Genomic DNA, 18,842 nt, shown 5'->3' on the forward strand with positions numbered 1-18,842 from the left:
CTCTCCCAAGTCTTCAACTACTTCTTCCTCTTTAATAATTACTGCTTTGTCCAGTAGTTTTAATATAAAATCATACTCATCCTTGATGATTTTCTTTCCATGACAACTCCTTTCAACTATTCTTTCATCTTCAAGGGTCTCTCCTATCTCCACATTTTGGGCCTCCTCTTGCTCTAAGACAAAATTAGACTCCTCCTTGATGTCTCCCTTCACTAATTCTTCAACCACTCCTTCGACTTCAAGGGTCTTTACTACCTTCACCTTTAGGGCCTCCTCTAGCTCCTTATGAAGTATGGATTCGCGAAGATGATCCCTTCTCTCTTGTTCCATGTCAATAGCATCATTGGGATCATGTTGCTCTTGGATTGATGGATGTGGGTGCTCTTCCATGGATGGTGGTGATGGGATGGAGAGATCATTCTGTGGTTGAAAAGGAAGTGCACTAGAGCTTGAGGGTTGATTGTTGAAGGTATTTGGTGGTCCGATTTGGGCGATGAGAGCTTGTATAGTAGAGTTTAGATCAGTAAGTGCTTTCTCCTTGGAGGTTTAGGGTGGATAGGAGGGTTCATTTGTTGGGAGAAAGGGTTCATGGTAGGAAGGTGGTTCATCTTGATAATGATAAGGAGATGGTGTATATTGAGGTGGTGGTTTATGAGAGTAGTTATGTTGGAATGGGGGTGGTTCTGTGTATGGTTCATTTGGCTCATAAGGTGGTTGGTATGGTGGATACAGGTTAGGGTCATATGGAGGTGAATGGTGGAAAGTGGCTTGTGAGTATGGTGGTCCAAAGCTATTTCGAGGAGGTGGTTCATTGGCATATGATGGAGCTTGCTGGTAACTACAAGGGGTTCCACCATATCTATTGTCTTGGCATGCATTATAGGATGGTCGTTGTCCATGGTATCTTGGAAGGTGATGTTGCCGAAAGGGTTGATCAGATCCTCGTGGCTCCTTCCATCTCTGATTGTTTTGACCTTGATGCATGTTCCTGTTATAATTTCAACCAAGAACAAATTTTACATGCCTGAAGGTCAGGATGAACACGAAGAACAACTTGAAGATCAAGATGAACACCAAGAACAAATTTTTGAAAAATTTTTAATAACTAAATAAAAACCAATAACCTCTTAATTCACAAAAAAGCAAAAATAAAAACAAAAAAAAAAACAAATAAACATGCAAAAAGAAAATATTTACAATAACCAATAATAAGGCACACGTTTGCAATTCCCCAGCAACGGTGCCATTTTGAAGAGAGAACTTTTGCGTGGTCTAGAAATTTGCAGATAAATCCTCGTTGCAGGTATAGCTTCTAAACCAACAAAAGACCTTTCTTACAAATGTTTTAGTTGTCACAAGTAACAAACCCCTTTAAAATTGATAAACGAAGTATTTAAACCTCGTGTCATCTTCTCAAGGAACTGCAGGGAGGTATGTTCTTATTATTGGTTATGAGTTTTGTAAATTAGGGTTTTGAAAGTAAGGAACAAGTAATTTAAATGACAAATAAAATAAATAAATAACTGTAAAATAAACTCTTGGCAAGGTATGAGAATTTGGAAGTCCTATCCTAGTTATCCTTATCAATGGTGATGAGAATTGAGTTTTAATCCCACTTAGTTAGCCTTTACTAAAGCAAAAGAAGGTCAAGTGGACCAATTAGTTTGATCCTCAGGTCCTAGTCAATTCCTAAGAAAGGACTAGAGTTATTGAAGTTCAATTCAATTAGCAAAGACAACAATTATCAATCACGTTGAGTTTGATAACTCATGAGTTACCAATTTCTTAACCACGGCCAAATGGGAAAAGTAAACTTACTCAAATAAAAATGTCTTCAGATTGGAAGCAACAGTAATATAAATGAAAGAAAGCAGTCATAAACTAAAATACCTCAAATAGCATTAATTAAGAGAATCATATGTAACATAGAAGAATTCATAAATTAAATTGAGAAAATAATTAAAAAGGAACATTGAACTTGATAAAGAGTTGGAATACTGATCTGAAATAATAAGAAATCCTAATCTTAAAACCTAAGAGAGAGGAGAGAACCTCTCTCTCTAAAAACTACATCTAAACTAAGAAAAGTGAATAATTGAATGCTCTCCCTGAATGGATGCATTCCCCCACTTTATAACCTGTAATCTGTGCCTTCTGGACTTGGATCTGGGCCAAAAAGGGTTTTAGAAATCGCTGGGAGCGTTATCTGTAATTTCTGGTGCGTGGCGTCTGTCACGCGTCCGCGTGAGTCACGCGGTCGCGTCATCTGGAGTTTTCCTTATCACGCGTTCGCTTCAGTCATGTGTCCGCGTCATCTGTGTTCTCCTTAAGGCACGTGTCCGCGTCAGTCATGCGTTCGCGTTGCTGCCTTTTCGCGCTGGGCATGCGGCCGCGTTGTCCATGCGTTTGCGTCGCTGCCAGTTTCTTCAAAAACTCCATTTTGTGCTTTCCTACCATTTTTGTATGTTTCCTTTCCATCCTTTAAGTCATTCCTGCCTTAGAAGATCTGAAACTTCTAAACACACAAATCACGGCATCAAATGGTAATAAAGGGTAATTAAAATAAATAATCTCAAAGCATAGGAAACATGTATTTCACATATATCACATAATAAAGAAGGGAAAGTAAAACCATGCAATTTACATGAATAAGTGGGTGAAGGATTGAATAAATCTCTTGAATTGAGCACAAAATATATTATAAAATATGGCTTTATTATTGAGTCACCAAGGGATTGGGGCTCAATCAATCATGATTGCCAAGAGGTCAATGAGTTACATGATTGAAGAGGATATAAGCTAGAATTGATCCAAAGAGATAACATCTCCTGATCTCAATGAATATCCCCATTCTTATATATCCTTTTCTTTATAGATTAAGTTTACATTCAACAATTCCCAATTCCCATTTACATTCAAGTCATTTATGATTCTACACTTTATATTATGCCATTTTCATTTTTGCACTTTATTGCTTTTCTTTATATTCTAGCCATTTACATTTCTGTCATTAATAATTCTGCAATTCACTATCTACTTGTTCCGCTTGACTAATTCATCAATCAATTAAAACTGCTCGAATTTGCCAATCTTTGTGGATACGATCCCACTCTACTGTGGGTTATTACTTGACGATAATTTTGGTGCGCTTGCCAAAAGAACTAATTCACCAATTTTGAATGGGGTGTGAATTGGACTTATCACGCGCGCACAAAACGTGTGAGCGCTCTCAATAGAGGGCATATAGGCTAGTGTGTGTACGCACAGAGCGTGATTTTTACTGATTGTGTGCGCATGCACAAGGTCGTGCGCACGCACAGTGCCCTGGTTTTTCCAAAAAATTTTCTTCAAATTCTAGGGCACTCTACCTTAGCTCAACATAAAATTCAACCCGAAGCATTCAAAACTTCACAAAATCATGATCCATATATAAAACTAACCTATCTACTCAAAAAGTAAACTAATCTTAAGCTAACTAAGACAAGCAAAGATGCGAGAAAATCAAACTATAAACAAGGAGAAATGGTGAGAAAGATGTTACCATGGTGTGGTGTCTCCCACCTAGCACTTTGGTTTATAGTCCTAAATTGGACTTTTAGAGGAGACTCTTGCTAGGGTGGCTTATGTTTCCACTCCTCCTTGAATCTCCATCCTAGCTTGCACTTTATAGGTCCTCGGGGATCCCATATTTGTTGTATCCGCTCTCCTTCTTGTTTATCTTTATGCTTCAAACCGGATGGACAAGTTCCTAATTGACCCTTGAAGTACCTCAACACTCTTCGGAATCCACTTAATTGTGCTTCACACCATGCTTGAATCCCAAAGCTTGATTTGGCTCTCTTGATGAGTTTTGGACTCACTTGGCAACCAACACTCCTTTCTCCACCATGTACCAACCTAAGAAGGACCTTGAGTTGGTAATTCGTTTCCAAGATAACATATTGGTGGGGGCCAATAAAGCTCATAGATGAATTGCCTCCCACTCAATATGTTCTTGGAACGAAATTGCTTCCTCACCAACTTCCTCTTCCCCATCACTCAAGTCATAACAAGGAGGTTGTGAGAAGTCTACCTCCATGTCTCTCTCAAACTCAGTGAGAAGAGGCTCATTAGGATCATTGAGGGGATTGACCAAGGAGGACAAAAAATCACTTATGATGGAATCCTCATTTTGATCAATCTTCCTCAACTCTTCTTTTCTCTCCTCCAGTTCACATACTTCACTTTCTCCCTTTTATTGCACTTCAAGCTCTAACCCTTCTTCTTTCCCTTGTGGCTCCATGCTCTCCTCTTCACTACATGCATTAGTTGACCTTCCACCTTCCTCAAGAGGAATGCCTTGATCAGATGAGTGTAGGAGAACTAAGCGGTTCACTGCTTCGGCTATGGTTGCCACGAATTGCCCTTGTGTCCTGCGGAATCCTTCTTGCTCTTGGAGAAATGGTTGAAGGTCTTGATGGTCTTGGTTCAAGGGTGGAAAAGATTCATAATTAGGCAAGAGGAAAGGTTCATTAGTTGGGAAGAAGTTTGGATATGTGGGAGGTAGTTCATATTGATGAGTATCTTGAGGTGGTGTATAAGAAGGTGTATGGTGATGGTGGTGTGGTGATTGAAAATATGGTGATTGAGGGTTGTGTTGAGGGTAGGGGTCATAGGTATATGGTGGTGGAGGTGTATAGTCATAGTGAAATCCACCATATCCTTGGATTTTCACATTCAAGATAACTTTCGTTGTAAGTATAGTCCAAACCGGCAATTTAAATCCCAAACATCAAAGTTTAAAATTTCTAATACACCGAGAGTAGTTCAACCTCGGGTCGTCTTCCCTAGGAACTAATGCCAATGAGTGCATAATTTTGGTTGCAAGAAGGCAAAAGGGTTTTCAATGGTTAAACAAGTAAACAATAAAGAGATAAAAGAACAAGACAAAATTGCAATTAATAAACTAATAAAGGAATAAAAGAACTATGTATGCAATGTAAACAAGTGAGACTCAAAATTGATGGAGGAGTGGTTCAAAACATAAATAAAACCTTGACTTGGGATGAATTATGGAATCCTTTCCTTGCCATAACCACAACTATGATAATTATGATGGATTAATCTCACTAAGTCAACCCTTAACATCGAAGGATAAGTCAAGTGAGCATAATTGTTATTAATCCACAAATCCTAGCTAACTTACTAATTACCTCAGTAAAAAGCTAGCGTTAGTGGAAACAATAACAACTAACAATCCAAGAATCATCACTAAATGTTGGACATTATGGCTCCCGTAATCCATAACTCATTTCCCCCAGGCCAAGGGGTGGAAATTACCCCATAACTAAAATTGGCATTTTATCAAACACATAGAGGGCACAAACATAAAACATGGCAAAATTGGGAAAATGATAAAAGATATGAACCATAAATGATCAAAATCAATAAAGGCAACTCAAACAAACATAAAATAAGCATCAAACATCATATTTAACAACTAGAAATCTAAAATTGCAAAACTATATAAATTGGTAAGAGAAATGAAAAGTAGAAGAAAGTGTAGAACAAGCAATGTCATAATAGAGGAAATTAAGGAATACTTACAATGGGAAAGTAAAATCCAAAAGCAAAGCTTGAACTATAAAATTCTACATTGAAAACCTAATTAAAACCCTAATGAACTAGAGAGAAAACCTAAGCTAACTACCCTAAAACTACTCCTAAAATGTGTTGTATGAAGTATAGTAATGTATGGTATGATATATAGTTGCTTCCCCCTTTCAAATATGCTCCAAAGCCTTCAAAAATGGGCCAAAAAGCCCTCAAAATGCGAGTCTACGTGCAATTTTAATGGAGGCATGCGCTGGTACCTGTGCGTACGCACAGACCTGTGCATGGGCACAGGTGCTGTTTTTGACCCTTGTGCGTAGGCACAGAAGCTGTGCGTGGGCACAAGTCCTGATTTTCCATTCTGTGCGTGGGCACAGGCTGAGATGCTTTTTTCCTTTGTTTTCTTCATGTTTTCTCCTTCTTTGCTTGCTTTCTTCCACTTCTACCAAACCATTCTTGCCTCTAGGACCTGAAATCAATCAACAAACATATCATGACATCGAATGGAATAAAAGTAGGATTAAATTGCTCAATTTAAGCACAAAAATGCAAGTTTTCACATTTAGGTTCAATTTAGGGATCAAACACAAAAGTATGCTATTTTAGTGAATAACTATGAGTTTATGTGATGAAATTCACTCAATTCAAGCTAAAATATATCATCAAATATGGATTCATCAGCGTGGAATGCCAAAGACTCTAGAACGGGGGTGTAATCTGGCGTGCTAGGGCGTGGCACGCCAGGTTCGTTCCACAGAAAGGCAACCCTGACTCATCACTATGGGCGTGCCATTGGCGTGTTCGAAGGCATGGCACACCCAGCTTGCAACAAAGGTGTGTCCACTGGCGTGCCTGGGGCGTGGCACGCCAGGCTTGTTTGAAAGAGAAGGAACCAAGGAATTTCGAAAGGGGCGTGCCAACTATGTGCTCAGAGCGTGGCACGCTAGTAAATCATCATGGGCGGGCACTCTCAAGTGAAATGCCACTTAACACACCTTCATTCAGTGAAAAGAGTCCCAGAGGGAGTTAGTTAGAGAATTAGCTATTTTTACAAAATTTATTGTAATTTTCATTTCTAGATAGGAATAGTATTTAAACCCCTTGAAGGTACTTAGTAAGGGACTTTTTTAGACACTTTTACTCACTTCACTTCCTTCCATCTTTTGTACTCTCTCTAAGCTATGAGTAGCGAAACTCCTTCTCATTGGGGAGGGAGCTCTATTGTACATGATGGATCAATAGTGAATTGAATTTCTTCTTTTCTTCATCTCTTTTTGATTTGCTTGATAAGATTTTTGTTCTTTGTTTAAGAACTCAATCATATTGGGAAAGAGATTGAGTTCATATGGATTCTATGTGTGCTTTGGAAAAGGGATCATAGAGTCATGCTTGAAATCTTTCTCACACTTGAATAGATCTAGGTATAGGTTGGATATTATGACATTTAATCTACCCATAAATTGGATCTAGGAGAGTGTGTGGTATAATCAGGGACCAAGCTTCATCTTTTTTATGAGTAATTAGATCAAGAAATTAGCAATTGATCAAGATTAGAGAGATTGAATTACCAAGGGATTGGGATTCAATCACTCATGATTGCCAAGAGATCAATGAGTTGCATGATTGAGGAAGAGATGAGGAAGCGTTGATCCAGAGAATGCAATATCTCCTGAACCCAATGAATCTCCCTATTCATTCTTCCCCATTCTTTTATTGCTGTTTAATTTCTATCATCTAATTCCCTTTCCTCTTTATCATTATAGTCATTTACTTACTGCACTTTACTTTCAAGCTCTTTACAATTCTGCTCTTTATTCAGTTATTTACTTTTATACTATTTACAATTCAGTCATTTATTTACTGTACTCAATACGCATTAATGATTTGTTTAACTAGAATATCCTGGTGACTAAAGTTGCTCAATCAATCAATCTCTGTGGGATCGACCTCACTCAAAAAGAGTTATTACTTGACTACGATTCAGTATACTTGCCGAAGGAATATTTGAGTTTATTAGGCACCATAGACTATCGTATATCGTTAGAAAGCACTGGATGTCTACTTGTTAATGCGGCTAGAAACGTGCCATTTAAATCTCTGTAGCTCAAGTTACTTGCCTTTGAAGATGACGAGGTCAGCTGGCGCCTCTGCAGGATCATGCTCTACTCACCTTGTGTTTTTTGTGGTGAATTCTAACCTCAAATCCAGCGTCCAATATAAAGTGTTATATTATATGGTTGGAAAGCTTTAGAAGTCTACTTTATAATGACACTAGAATAATCTCATTTGGAACTTTGTAGCTCAAGTTATTCATGTTGGAGTATGGAGAGGTCAGATTACCAATTGATGTGGCATTTTAGGCATGGCAACGGGCGTTTGAAACTCCACTCTTGATGCTCAACTTGCTGGCACTGGAGAGTGATGTGTGTGGCATTTGGAATGCCACTTATGGCATTGGAAACACTAGCTTTTAGGCTTAAATTGGGGCATGGAGTTGGTGCCCCTGGAGGATCGTAATGTGGCATTTTAGACGCCACATTTGGAGTTTGAAATGCCAAGGTTGAAGGCTTTGGTTCATGGGTCATGGGCCACACTTTTAAAAGCATGGCCTAAGGTTCCAAAGCGTGCCCAAGCTTCAAAGTATGTCCAAAATCTCCTCTTTTCTTCTTTTGAGCTTAATTTGTGCTTTTTGCTTCTTTTTTTGTTATTTCTTGCAAAATTAATCAAATCAAAGAGATCAAAGCAATATACAACCTAAGAACCAAAATACTCAATAATTAAGCATAATGAATAAATTTTTAATATGAAAAAGCATAGAAAAACACAACATGATGCACATGCATCACAACACCAAACTTAAACTTTGCTTGTCCTCAAGCAAATAAAGAATCATGCAATACAATTTGACAATCCAAGGTGAGAAGAATAGCAATTTTTAATGTTCATGGTTGGCTAGTTTACTACGCATGCAACAATCACAAAACAATTTCAAATGATTGATGTTTCTATCGAGCTCACTTTATGAAATCTTTTCTTTATATTCCCTCCTTGAAACAAGCTTTTTATCTTTTTCTTAGCTTATTGGCTGCTTTGTACCATTTTTGTTTTTTGCTTTGCACCAATTTTTAATGCTTTATTTTCAAGTATTACCACTTGATACATAAGCACCACAAGTATTTAATTAGAGGACTCTTTAAGCTCATTTGTTTCTTTTCTTTACTCTTTAATCATTGAGGCTCAGAGCCTTGAGCTTTGAGGGAGTGCTTTGCACTTGAGCCTAAACTTGACTCTAAGTGTTTTGTTTTCAAGACTTTTGCTTAATACATAAACACCACAAGTACTTGACTAACGAATTATTAGTGGTACTCAAAGCCTTCAACTTTCTCATTTTTCCCCTTTTTCTTTCTTGATCTTTAATTGATTTGCTTCTTCAAGGTTTTCAAAATTCAAAAATTTCATTAAATGTTCTAGATGAAAACTTTAATTAAACAAATTCAAATGCAATTGAGCAAAAATAGTCATGCTGGCCTCCCAATACTTATATGCTCTTGCTAGATTCTTCTTTAATTAACCTTATTTATTTATGATCATGATGCTTAATTACTTTGAATCACAAATTTCAAGATGGTAATTATGATGTAGACGCAAAATGTTACAATTCAAATCAAACTATGCTTATCAAAGAGAAATAACATACATACATAAAACAGAAAATAGAAGACAATCATGCAATAGAAAGTATTGGAAACAAATAAGAGGAGAAGGAACTTAACCACTTTATAGTTCATCTTTTGCTGTTGTCATTTCCCTCATATTCCTTCCCTCCAACACCAAACTTAGAATAATTGCTTGTCCTCAAGCAACAAGTGAAAATATTGGTGATGGAATTGTGATGAATCATGAATGTCTTAAAACAATGATGTAAGTAATACATGTGTTTAAGCAAGCAAAATTAAAGATAGCAATAAAGGCCAAAGAAACAGAGGCAATGAGATTGTATTAATAAGTGGGTTGTGCATGGTACATGATGAATCCATATTTGATGATAAATTTTGGATTGATTTGAGTGGATTTCATCATACAAACCCACATTTATTCATCCAAATAGCATACTTTTGTGTTTTCTCTCTAAATTGTGGCTAATTGTAAAAACATGCTATTTTGTGCTTAATTTAATCACTTTTATCCCACTTTTATCCCATTCGATGCTTTGATGGTTTTGATGAGTGATTTCAAGTATAATAGGTAGGAATAGCCTGATAAGAGTGGAAGAAGAGCATGCAAGAGGGAGGAAACATGAAGAAAACAAAGGAGAAGCACACATTGGAGTGTGCATACGCACAACCTTCTATGCGTACGCACAAGAAGCACAACAGCATGTGTGCGTACGCACACGTTTGTGCGTACGTATAAGTCCCAGCAGGTGACCTCATTAATGCAAATCGCTAGGTGCGATTTCTGGGCCTCCAAAACCCAATTTTGGGACTTTTTGAGGCTGATGAGTGCTATATCAAAGGGCCATCATTTCATGTGAAAAGGGGGGAGCAATTAGGGTTAGTTTAGCATCATGTAGGTCATTTTCTAGAGAGAGAAGCTCCCCCTTCTCTCTAGAACCTAGGGTTTTTAGCTTAATTTCTTTGTAATTTCTCTTTTTAATTCTTGTTTTCATCTAGTTTCTTCTACCTTTCTTTGTTCTATTGCCTTAATTTTCTCATGTTATCTTGTTAATTTCTCATTTTTGTTACTTTTTATGTTTATGAGCACTTTTCTTATTTTGACTTCCATTTAATGCAACTTATATTTTATGTTCCTTTATTGTTTAATTGAGTTGTTGCTCTTACTTTTCATGCTTGGTAGTTGTAGATTTTATTAATTTTTGTTATTTTAACATGCTTTCCTTTTATGCCTACCAAGTATTTGATAAAATGCTTGGTTGAATTTTTTCCTAGTTTTCACACTCTTGGTTGAGAAATTATATGATTGGGTGAACTTGAGTGGTGGATGTCCATTCTACATTGTGTGAGGATTATTAATTGATTTGGTTTCCACTAACTCTAAGCCTTCCATTAATAGAGTTGGCTAGGACTTGTGGATTGGGATCAATTATGCCTTTTTGACTAACCCTCGATGTTAGGATTGACTAATTGGGATTAATTCCACATAATTACCATATTTGTGGTCCACAACTAGGATAGGAATCCTTAATTCTTCAATTCTTGCCAAGAACACTTTTTAGTATTTGAATTTCCATTTTTATTGCTTTTACTTACTTTCGATTTAATTACTTGCCATTTTAATTCCATACCTCTTATAACCAAAAACCCCAAAATACCCCATAGCCAATGATAGAACATTTTAGTTCAACTCCTAGGGAAGACGACTTAGGATTTAAAAACTCCTGGTTATTTTGTATTGATTGTGACATCTTTAGATTAAAATTTGATTGATGGTCAATTGTTGGGTTTGGGACTATACTTGCAACGGAATCTACTTTGTGAAACTCCAAACCTACTTTTGGCCCTCTATCAAATTTTTGGCGCCGTTGCCGGGGAGTTGCAATGGTGTTATGTTATTGGCTATTGTGAATATGTCAATATGTAAATAGCTTGCTTCTTTTTTTTGTGAATATCTTAATATGTGAATATCTTGCTTTTTGTTTGTTTTCATGATTTTGTTTGTATAGAAGGTTAATTTTGGGAGCTCATAGCTTGTTGGAAACTCCATCAAAGCTTGGTGCAATCAATTGGAAATTTTGGAGATTTAAGCATTATTGGAAGCTCCAAGATGAATATAAGTCCAACTTAAGGATAATAAACCAAAGTGCTAGGTGGAAGACACCCCACCATGATAACATTGTTCTAACTCTTCTCTTTTTTTTAATAGTTTGACTTAGTTGCTTTTTGTATTGATTGGTTGACTTAGGAGTAGTTTAATCTTTGAGTTAGATAGGTTAATTTTGCATATGGGTCATGAAATTTTGAATGTATATATGTTTGGGGTTGAAATTTTGGTTGAACTAAGGTTGAGCACCGTAGATTTTGAAAGAAAAAATTTTTGAAAAACAAGACATGTGACTAAATTTTTCATCCTGTGCGTACGCACCGGCTCACCGGCCTGCATGCCCCCTATTGGAAGCGCTCGCACGCCTTGTGTGGTGCATCCCCCTATGTTTTGCACTTTGTGCGAATGCACACAAACCCTTTTTCACGCATCCTATGCACACGCACCTCACTGTGCGTATGCACACCTCCTTACACTCCCTCTAGTTTTTGGATCGTATTGGTTAGGAGTTTTGGTTCTATTTTTCGTAAATAGTCTCTGTTTGACGAACCGGACTTGATTCATGAGAGAAGAGAGATAATAGTATAATATTATCATTATATTAGTATTAGAAGATGCTTGAATGATATTATAAGGTTACCTGGTCTATTTTAGTTAAAAATAGAAAATCGGTTTAACCAGGTTTACGGTTTACTGGTGCAGCTTAGCACCAGCACTCTCTGATGACTTTAGCAATGCTAAGGCCTCATTATACATGTTTTATTATCATAAGAAATATGTTACTAGTGTCATTTATGCTAGTAGCTCGGAAAATATTTTTAGAGATGTGTTTACAAGTGTTCCGATACATCTAGTTTTAGTAGTTATACACAAGAGATATTTTAATATTATTTTAACCCACCTTCAAGCCAACCAATCACAACTCACCTTACACCAACAAGACACTCCAAGGATGGTCATTTACTCCCTTTGGCCGAAATTGAAAGGAGAGAAAAGAGAGAAAACTTCATGAACACTTAATCTTCAAAGCTTGATTTCTTCTGAACTAAAACTCAAATCAAAACTCTGATTTCACCAAAATGATCCTCTCTTCTTCCTCTACATAACTATATAACATATCAAGGCTGGAAATAAGGTGAGATGGCTGTCTCCCTCCCTCTTCAATTTGGTTTTCAAGGAAACATGCTTAAACAAGTGTTTTCTTGATGTTCTTCCTTAGATCTCTTGCTTAGCTTTACTTGTGGGCCAAAGATCTTTGATTTCCTGCACGTTTAAGGTGAGGATAACCTTCCTAAGATGCTGCTGAAGTTCGTTTAGTTGATGGTTTATAGTTTTAAAGTTGTTCTTGATGTGTTTTAGGAGGAAAAAGCGCTTTAAGAACACTTCAAAGAGTAACCGGATTTGGAGCAGCAAATCAAGGTAGGGTTTGACGAATTTAATCTTGATTGATTGTGTTTGATTTGTGTGATTATGATATGGTTTGGCTGTTGATGAGCGGATAATTTATACGCTTTTTGACATTGTTTTTAGTATGTTTTTAGTAGGATCTAGTTACTTTTAGGGATGTTTTCATTAGTTTTTATGTTAAATTCACATTTTTGGACTTTACTATGAGTTTGTGTGTTTTTCTATGATTTCAGGTATTTTCTGGCTGAAATTGAGGGACTTGAGCAAAAATCAGATTCAGAGGTTGAAGAAGGACTGCGGATGCTGTTGGATTCTGACCTCCCTACACTCAAAGTGGATTTTCTTGAACTACAGAACTCGAAATGGCACGCTTCCAATTGCGTTGGAAAGTAGACATCCAGAGCTTTCCAGAAATATATAATAGTCTATACTTTGCCCAAGTTTAGACGACGTAAACCGGCGTTCAACGCCAGCTCTCTGCCCAATTCTGGCGTCCAGTGCTAGAAACAAGTTGCAAAGTGGAGTTCAACGCCCAAACTGGCACCAAAACTGGCGTTCAACTCCAGGAATGACCTCTACACGTGTAACACTCAAGCTCAGCCCAAGCACACACCAAGTGGGCTCCGGAAGTGGATTTATGAATCAATTACTTACTTCTGTAAACCCTAGTAGCTAGTTTATTATAAGTAGGACCTTTTACTATTGTATTAGATATCTTTGGACACCTGGTTCTTAGATCAGAGGGGCTGGCCATTCGGCCATGCCTGAACCTTTCACTTATGTATTTTTAACGGTAGAGTTTCTACACTCCATAGATTAAGGTGTGGAGCTCTGCTATTCCTCAAAGATTAATGCAAAGTACTACTGTTTTCTATTCAATTCATCTTATTTCGCTTCTAAGATATTCATTCGCACTTCAACCTGAATGTGATGAACGTGACAATCATCATCATTCCCTATGAACGTATTCCTGACAACCACCTCCGTTCTACATTAGAATTGAATGAGTATCTCTTAGATCTCTTAATCAGAATCTTCGTGGTGTAAGCTAGAATGATGGCGGCATTGAAGAGAATCCGGAAGGTCTAAACCTTGTCTGTGGTATTCCGAGTAGGATTCAATGATTGGATGACTGTGACGAGCTTCAAACTCGCGAGTGCTGGGCGTTAGTGACAGACGCAAAAGGATAGTAAATCCTATTCCAGCATGATCGAGAACCGACAGATGAATAGTCGAGCCGTGACAGGGTGCGTTGATCATTTTCACTGAGAGGATAAGGTGAAACCATTGACAAGGGTGATGCCTCCAGACGATTAGCCGTGCCGTGACAGGGCATTTGGATCATTTTCCCGAGAGAAGACCGAAAGTAGCCATTGACAATGGTGATGTATCACATAAAGCCAGCCATGGAAAGGAGTAAGACTGATTGGATGAAGGCAGCAGGAAAGCAAAGGTTCAGAGGAACGAAAAGCATCTCTATTCGCTTATCTGAAATTCTCACCAATGAATTACATAAGTATTTCTATCCTTCATTATTTATCTTTTAATTATCTAATCCAATCACATTTAACCCTACCTGACTGAGATTTGCAAGGTGACCATAGCTTGCTTCATACCAACAATCTCCGTGGGATTCGACCCTTACTCACGTAAGGTATTACTTGGACGACCCAGTGCACTTGCTGGTTAGTTGTGCGAAGTTGTGAACCGTGGTATTGGCATCATGTTTTTGGCGCCATTACCAGGGAAAGAAAGAGCGATGAATTTTACATAATCAAAGTGTAATCACAATTTCTGCGCACCAAGTTTTTGGCGCCGTTGCCGGGGATTGTTCGAGTTTGGACAACTGACGGTTCATCTTATTGCTCAGATTAGGTAATTTTCTTTTTGTTTTCTTTTCAAAAAGTGTTCAAAAATTTTTCAAAAATCTTTAAAAAAATTTCTCCTTTGTTTTCGAAAAAATTTTAAAACAAAAATGTTTTCTTTTGTTTTCGAAAAGTTATTCAGAATTTTTAAGAATGAATTCTAGTGTTTCATGAAGCACGTGAAGCCTGGCTGGCTGCAAAGCCATGTCTAAATTCTTTTGGACTGAGGCTTCCAAACCATCAGCATAGAGGCAAGTTACATATTTGATAAGTAATGAGCAGTATATTCTGATATCTTGCTGAAGCTTGGCTGGCCATTGGCCATGTCTAGTGTTTTGGACTGGAACTTTCATTAAAAGCTTGGCTGGCTAGTGAGCCATGTCTAATTCCTGGACTGAAGCTTTAGACTAAGAATGCAAGATTCCTGGAATTCATATTAAAAATTTTTGGAATCCTTATTTTCCTTTTTCAATTAATTTTCGAAAAATCCAAAAAATTAGAAAATCATAAAAATCAAAAATATTTTTCTGTTTCTTGTTTGAGTCATGAGTCATGTTATAAGTTTGGTGTCAATTGCATGTGCATCTTGCATTTTTCGAAATTTCATGCATTCATAGTGTTCTTTATGATCTTCAAGTTGTTCTTGGTAAGTCTTCTTGTTTGATCTTTGCATTTGCATGTTTTGTGTCTTTTCTTGTTTTTCATATGCATTCTTGAATTCTTAGTGTCTAAGCATTGAAGAATTCTAAGTTTGGAGTCTTGCATGTTTTCTTTGCAAAAAAAAATTTTTCAAAAATATGTTCTTGATGTTCATCATGATCTTCATAGTGTTCTTGGCGTTCATCTTGACATTCATAGCATTCTTGCATGCATCACATGTTTTGATCTAAAAATTTCATGCATTGCATCTTTTTAGTGTTTTTCTCTCTCATCATAAAAATTCAAAAATAAAAAAAAATATCTTTCCCTCTTTTCTCTCATAATTTTGAAAATTAGATTTGACTTTTTCAAAAATTTTTAAAATCTAGTTGTTTTTATGAGTCAAATCAAATTTTCAACTTAAAAATCTTATCTTTTTCAAAATATTTTTCAAAAATCAAATCTTTCTCATTTTTCTTAGTTATTTTCGAAAATTATAAAAATGTTTTTCAAAAATCTTTTTCTTATCTTTATCACATAATTTTCGAAAATAACATCACCAATTAATGTTTGATTCAAAAAAATTTCAAGTTTGTTACTTACTTGTTAAGAAAGATTCAAACTTTGAGTTCTAGAATCATATATTGTGATTTCTTGTGAATCAAGTCATTAATTGTGATTTCAAAAATCAAATCTTTTTCAAAACTAATTTCAATCATATCTTTTCAAAAATATCTTCCTATCTTATTTTTTTCAAAAAAATTGATTTCAAAATATCTTCTCTAACTTCCTATCTTCTTATCTCTTCAAAATTGATTTTCAAAATTTGTTTCAACTAAATAACTAACTTTTTGTTTGATTCTCATCTTTTTCAAAACTACCTAACTAACTCTCTCTCTCTCTAATTTTTGAAAATATCCTCCCTTTTTTTTTTCAAAAATTTCTTTTTAATTAACTAATTATTTTATTTTTTATTTTCGAAAAACTACTAACATTTTTCAAAAACTTTTTTTTTTCAAAAATCACTAACTCTTTTTCAAAAATTATTTTTCGAAAATTCTTCTCCCTCATCCCCTTCTATTTATTTATTCATCTACTAACACCTCTCTTCATCTCACATCACTGCTCCTATCCTTACCTTTGTGTTTGGATTCTTCATTCTTCTTCACCCCTATTCTTTTTCTTCTTCTACTAACAATAAGGAACCTCTTTACTGTGACATAGAGGATTCCTCTTCTTTTCTTTTTCTCTTCTCTTTCTTATGAGCAGGGACAGAGAAAAAGGCATTCTTGTTGAAGCTGATCCAGAACCTGAAAGGACTCTGAAGAGGAAATTAAGAGAAGCTAAATTACAACAATCCAGAGACAACTTGATTGAAAATTTCGAACAAGTAAAGGAAATGGAAGCCGAACCCAACAACAATGCAAGGAGAATGCTTGGTGACTTTACTACACCAAATTCCAATTTACATGGAAGAAGCATCTCCATTCCTACCATTGGAGCAAACAACTTTGATCTGAAACCTCAATTAGTTTCTCTGATGCAGCAGAACTGCAAGTTTCATGGACTTCCATCTGAAGATCCTTTTCAGTTCTTAACTGAATTCTTGCAGATATGTGATACTGTTAAGACTAATGGAGTTGATCCTGAAGTCTACAGGCTCATGCTTTTCCCTTTTGCTGTAAGAGACAGAGCTAGAGTATGGTTGGACTCTCAACCTAAGGATAGCCTGAACTCTTGGGATAAGCTGGTCAAGGCTTTCCTAGCCAAGTTCTTTCCTCCTCAAAAGCTGAGCAAGCTTAGAGTGGATGTTCAAACCTTCAGACAGAAAGAAGGTGAATCCCTCTATGAAGCTTGGGAGAGATACAAAGGACTGACCAAAAAGTGTCCTTCTAACATGCTTTCAGAATGGACCATCTTGGATATATTCTATGATGGTCTGTCTGAGTTATCTAAGATGTCATTGGATACCTCTGCAGGTGGATCCATTCACCTAAAGAAAACGCCTGCAGAAGCTCAAGAACTCATTGACATGGTTGCAAATAACCAGTTCATGTAGACTTCTAAAAGGAATCCTGTAAATAATGGGACGCCTATGAAGAAGGAGTTCTTGAAATTGATACTCTGAATGCCATATTGGCTCAGAATAAAATATTGACTCAGCAAGTCAATATGATCTCTCAGAGTCTGAATGGAGTGCAAGCTGCATCCAACAGTACTCAAGAGGCTTCTTATGAAGAAGAAGCTTATGATCCTGAGAACCCTGCAATAGCAGAGGTGAATTACTTAGGTGAACCTTATGGAAACACCTATAACTCATCATGGAGAAATCATCCAAATTTCTCATGAAAGGATCAAAAGCCTCAACAAGGCTTTAATAATGGTGGAAGAAACAGGTTTAGCAATAGCAAGCCTTTTCCATCATCCACTCAGCAACAGATAGAGAATTCTGAGCAGAATCCATCTAGCTTAGCAAACTTAGTCTCTGATCTATCCAAGGCCACTGTAAGTTTCATGAATGAAATAAGGTCTTCCATTAGAAATTTGGAAGCACAAGTGGGCTAGCTGAGTAAAAGGATCACTGAAATCCCTCCTAGCACTCTCCCAAGCAATACAGAAGAAAATCCAAAAGGAGAGTGCAAGGCCATTGACATAACCAAAATGGCCGAACCCAATGAGGGAGAGGAGGATGTGAATTCCAAGGAGGAAGACCTCCTGGGACGTCCAGTGATCAATAAGGAGCTTCCCTCTGAGGAACCAAAGGACTCTGAGGCTCATCTAGAGACCATAGAGATCCCATTAAACCTTTTTATGCCATTCATGAGCTCTGATGAGTATTCCTCTTCTGAAGAGAATGAGGATGTTACTGAAGAGCAAACAGCCAAGTTTCTTGGTGCAATCATGAAGCTGAATGCCAAATTATTTGGCATTGATACTTGGGAAGTTGAACCTCCCTTGTTTATCAATGAACTAAGTGATCTGGATCAACTGACATTGCCTCAGAAGAGACAGGATCCTGGAAAGTTCATAATACCTTGTACTATAGGCACCATGATTTTTAAGGCTCTGTGTGACCTTGGTTCAGGGATAAACCTCATGCCCCTCTCTGTAATAGAGAAACTGGGAATCTATGGGGTGCAAGCTGCTAAAATCTCATTAGAGATGGCAGACAATTCAAGAAAACAGGCTTATGGACAAGTAGAGGACGTGTTAGTAAAGGTTGAAGGCCTTTACATCCCTACTGATTTCATAGTCCTGGATACTGGAAAGGAAGAGGATGAATCCATCATCCTAGAAAGACCTTTCCTAGCCACAGCAAGAGCTGTGATTGATGTGGACAGGGGAGAATTAATCCTTTAATTGAATGAGGACAACCTTGTATTTACAACTCAAGGATCTCTTTCTGCATCCATGGAGAGGAAGCATAAAAAGCTTCTCTCAAAGCAGAGTCAAACAAAGCCCCCACAGTCAAACTCTAGGTTTGGTGTTGGGAGGCCACAACCAAACTCTAAGTTTGGTGTTGAACTCCCATATCCAAACTCTAAGTTTGGTGTTGGA

General features: G+C 37.0%; 1 non-coding gene across 1 annotated transcript; it reads right to left on the reverse strand.

Moving 5' to 3' along the window:
- Window positions 1–17,079: 17,079 nt before the first annotated feature.
- On the reverse strand, window positions 17,080–17,187 carry LOC148567438 (small nucleolar RNA R71). Its single transcript, XR_015882777.1, has one exon. It is a non-coding gene; the product is annotated as a small nucleolar RNA R71 (small nucleolar RNA).
- Window positions 17,188–18,842: the final 1,655 nt, after the last annotated feature.

Source organism: Arachis ipaensis, chromosome B4 (genome assembly GCF_059453495.1).
Source record: "Arachis ipaensis isolate K30076 ecotype BB chromosome B4, ASM5945349v1, whole genome shotgun sequence".
In the NCBI taxonomy this organism is placed as follows: Eukaryota; Viridiplantae; Streptophyta; class Magnoliopsida; order Fabales; family Fabaceae; genus Arachis; species Arachis ipaensis.